Below are 4,757 nucleotides of genomic sequence, written 5' to 3' on the forward strand. Positions count from 1 at the left end.
AACTAATAATGATAATAACACTAATGAAATGCCAACAGTAGTAATAAAAGGATTGGTATGTACAAATGATGCGCAGGACAATTGCTCACCACCCGCCGACCGACACCCAGCCAGTCCCCAACCGGTGAAATCCCTGCCCCCCCCTTCCCAGTTCCTAAACTAGATGGGACGTCCCATGGTATGGAATACACCGTTGGCCAGTTTGGGTCAGGTGCCCTGGCTGGGCATGAGAAGCTGAAAAATCCTTGACTCTAGTCTAAACACTACTGAGCAACAACTGAAAACATCAGTGTTATCAACATTCTTCACATACTGAACTCAAAACATAGCACTGTACCAGCTACTAGGAAGACAGTTAACTCTATCCCAGCTGAAACCAGGACACAGGGACAAGTCCATCTGCTTGCTTCTGTAAAAGAAAGAAGTTTTTTCATGTTTATACTGGATCCAGGTAGCCTGGTTTATATAGCTATATAAAGAGAAATTTAAATCACTTGTGGCAATGTTTTCAGTGGGCAGTAGATAATGCCTAAAGACGGATCATTGGTGTTTTGAGAAATCAAAGGTATTTTGATATCTGCACTGTTTAGACAGCATGTACATAGTTTTTGCATAGCTTATATTACTTTTACTAAAACTATTAGGAAACCAGTAGACATTGGTCTCTCAGTGAAAACCAACACTAGCAAAGCTGTATACGCATAGAATGAGAAGTGGGGTTTTTTTCCCATACCTGCTGACTTTGAAATAGTGTTTTAGGTGCAATCAACATGAAAACAGTAATTCACATGTGCGCAGCGTGCTACTTATTCACTTATTTCCATTTCTGTTACAAAAATATTGCAACTCATTAGAGACCTCTATGTTGCTTTATCATCATTGGCTTTATGTCCTCTCCTCATCTTTCCATTTGGGTGATTTGATTTGCTCAGATAACCTAATGTCTTTTTCATAGGTGTAGGTATATAAATCTTCCACAAATCTGTCTGAAATTCTGCCAAACTGCTAGCATTGCCAATACCCAGAGCAGTGTCCTGTACAACAGAAGGAAAAACATGAAATATATGTTAATCTTTAGCTTCGTAACTCAAATACCTTCACTGATAAAGGCTATTATAGTGATTAGGCAGAGAAAAGTGAGTAGTCTGAGCATGTGGTTTTGTTCAGGCTGTTTTTATTTGCTTTTCTTTAGAAAAGAGCAAGACATTCACATCTAATCTGCCTAGAGGCACTATAAAGGACATATTCTAAAACCCAGAAATATGGTATGGTCTCTTGTAGCAGCGTTGACAGGAAGGTGACAAGATCAGTCACACAAAATGACCTACCTGTTTTAAAGTAAGAATTTTTTTTTCCAAACATTAGTACTAGTATTAGGTATACAAACAAATGTATTGTCTTTAACAACCTTGTAAAGCTATATCTTGTAAATCTCTATTTTTGTTCCTGTAAACTAAGATAAGCTGTAAAAAAGCTAAAAAGGAGGTAAATGCTGGGACAATTCTTAAGTATATTTGTTTCTTCTGCTGCACCTCCTAGAAAAATTTCTACACTCAAATTACCTATGAAAGCAAACCAGGCACTGAACTGATCTAGTGCTAATTAAGATAGACTGGAGCAGGGCTGGGAGCTGATAAAAGTCCCCACTGTGTCATTTAAGCACATTCATAAGGAGGTGGATTTAACTTTAGGCTGGCTCATCTAGTCAGCATGCTGTCTGCTCATCTTAGCCAGGTGTAAGAGGTCGACTGTCACAAGTTGGATCAATGAAAACAGTAACCTATGCAAAAAACGATCTTTGTATATTTTGCAGATGACACCAAGTTGGGAGGGCGGGTTGATCTGCTGGAGGGTAGGGAGGCTCTACGAAGAGATCTGGACAGGCTGGATCGATGGGCTGAGGCCAATTGTATGAGGTTCAACAAGGCCAAGTGCCGGGTCCTGCATTAGGGTCACAACAACCCCATGCAGCGCTACAGGCTTGGGGAAGAGTGGCTGGAAAGCTGCCCAGCAGAGAAAGACCTGGGGGTGCTGGTTGACAGCCAGCTGAATATGAGCCAGCAGTGTGCCCAGGTGGCCAAGAAGGCCAATGGCATCCTGGCTTGTATCAGAAATAGTGTGGCCAGCAGGAGCAGGGAGGTGATCGTCCCCCTGTACTTGGCACTGGTGAGGCCGCACCTCGAGTCCTGTGTTCAGTTTTGGGCCCCTCACGACAGGAAAGACATGGAGGTGCTGGAGTGTGTCCAGAGAAGGGCAATGAAGGTGGTGAGGGGCCTGGAGCACAAGTCTTGTGAGGAGCGGCTGAGGGAGCTGGGGTTGTTTAGTCTGGAGAAACGGAGGCTGAGGGGAGACCTGATCGCTCCCTACAACTACCTGAAAGGGGGTTGTGGTGAGGTGGGGATCGGGCTCTTCTCCCAAGTTACAGGTGATAGGACAAGAGGAAATGGCCTCAAGTTGCGCCAGGGGAAGTTTAGATTGGATATTAGGAAAAATTTTTTCACCGAAAGAAGGTGGTACAGGCTGCCCAGGGAAGTGGTTGAGTCGCCATCCCTGGGGGTATTTAAAAGACGTGTAGATGTGGTGCCTGGGGACATGGTTTAGTGGTCAACGTGGCAGTGCTAGGTTAACAGTTGGACTCAATGATCTAAAGGTCTTTTCCAACTAAAATGCTTCTATGATTCTATTTTTTTTTAAAGTCTTCATTCTGCTCTTTCTCCTTAATAATTATTCTACAACTCTAATTCTGCCATCTAACTGTTAGAAGAATTCAGTCCCTAATTTCCATTTCAACGCAGCCAAGAGTACATTTATCTACAGTATTTTAATATAAAAGGAATATACATGGTTTATTATTTTGTTCTTGACACGTAAGATTTGTTTATATAATGTAAGCATGAAAGCAAGTAGCTTTGCATGCTCTTTCCTACAAGTCACTTGAATCCATTAAGGTATTTTTTCCAAAGCAGTCCATTAAGTCTAACAACAAAACCGTCAAGCACAGGAGTAGCTGTGTTTCAAATTAACGTAGCAAGTGGGCATATCACAGACAAACAGCAGTGTGGCATCCCCCAAATGGCAGTACCTTCATCATGAAATAATAGCAGAAAAATTACATAGCTTAAGGATGTAAAAATGGAAGCAGAACTTCTGAACAGGTCCCGCACCTGGAAACAGAGCAACCTCTTATGACAGAAGACATCCTTAGGCTGCTGAGGAAAATGTCTGAAATTGAGAAAACACTTTTCTCCAGGGGCAGTAGTCGGAACCCTTTCCTAAAAGCTAGCTTAATTTCCTCATTGCTGCAAAGTATGAGGAATCTTTTTGTATCGTGAATTGTTAGCTTCATTTTCTCCTCTTTCAGAGCAAGTCCTTTATTTTTTTGTTTTAAAAAACTACACATAGTTTTAGTTTTGGGGGTTTTGTTGGGTTTTTCTTTAAGATAGGATGAACACAGCCTTACAGAGACAGACCTTTACAGCCTGGGATGCTGCAAAACCTCTTGCTGCCACGTATTCACACAAAACCCGTCCACTTTGAACATCCTAAAGGACCAAAATGCAAGAGGGGAAGAAACACAAGGGGCTTGTGTGTGCCAGGAGCTTCTGCCTGCCCAGACCGCAATCCAGCCACAGCAGGGGAATGCAGAGGCCAGGGCCAGGGAGCAAATGTGGTTCTTCACGAAGCAGATCTGCTGATGGTGACTGCAGCCCAGGCTGGTGTGGAGATATCTGGCATTCAAAGGCACACACAGCCCTTGGCAGCTCTCGCCCTGTGGAGGTGCTCAGCATCACTCTGTGTCTTTCTCCTCAGCTTGGCTGCATTTGCTCAGTGCTGAAATTAATTCATCAAACGCAGCAGGGTGTTGTTGGAAGGAGCAGAGGAAGAACCTGGCTGACCTCAGGCTTGTGGCAGAGTCGTTCAGGCACCGGCATGCAGGAAGCCACAGCCCAGAACTGGAGTCTGAGAAGAAGTATTTTGGAGAGGCCACCGCATCTGACAGAGGGAAGGACTGTGCCTGTCATGGCTTAGCTCCCAGCTCAGTCACAAACAGACGCAAACTTGCTAGGCCTGCCAGCTGAGCAGCTCCGTTGACTTAAACCTCAAAACACAATGCCTCTGTAGCATAGCCCTCCTCCTCCTGCCTCTTCTTCCTCCCTCCCTACATAGTCTGAACTTCATTACAAGAGGTCTGTGTTCTCCTGCAGACTTTGTTTTAGGAACTCAGTGCCCGATTTAGAGAAAGCTCAGTTGGGTCACCCCAAAGGTTTCCTTTATAAAGCATCGAGATATTCAGCTGATGCACTGTCACTAAGCTAGTTGCAACGAGGCAGCTTTGTGAAGCTTACTAAAGGAAGCGCCAGCTCTTCTCTGCAAAAAAAAATTATTTCAGTTGAGGAAACATAGCAAAAACAAACAAAAAAAGCATCTTTATTAGGTGTTGTTTTTGCTCTATCACAGACAGGTTTGCTGTGATACTTGTTCTTTTTAATTTGTAAAACCTTAATTTCCCTTCCTAAAGAGTTCTGTTTTGGGCAGTTTCCAGTAACAAGGCCTCTATTGTTATCTAGACCACAATCTGTCCTAAATTAATTTTTAAAGAGGTTTGGCTTTTTTCAGTAGACACGATGTTGCGTACTTTGGAAATACTTTAGCATGACATGCTCTTTGCCAGTTTGTTGTTTTTTTTAAATTGTAACCTCTATGTGACCCATAAGATAATGTTTGTCACATACCCTTTTTATATTTTTTAGGAGCAT

Source organism: Haliaeetus leucocephalus, unplaced genomic scaffold, assembly GCF_000737465.1.
Source record: "Haliaeetus leucocephalus isolate CR32 unplaced genomic scaffold, Haliaeetus_leucocephalus-4.0 Scaffold373, whole genome shotgun sequence".
NCBI classification, from domain to species: Eukaryota; Metazoa; Chordata; class Aves; order Accipitriformes; family Accipitridae; genus Haliaeetus; species Haliaeetus leucocephalus.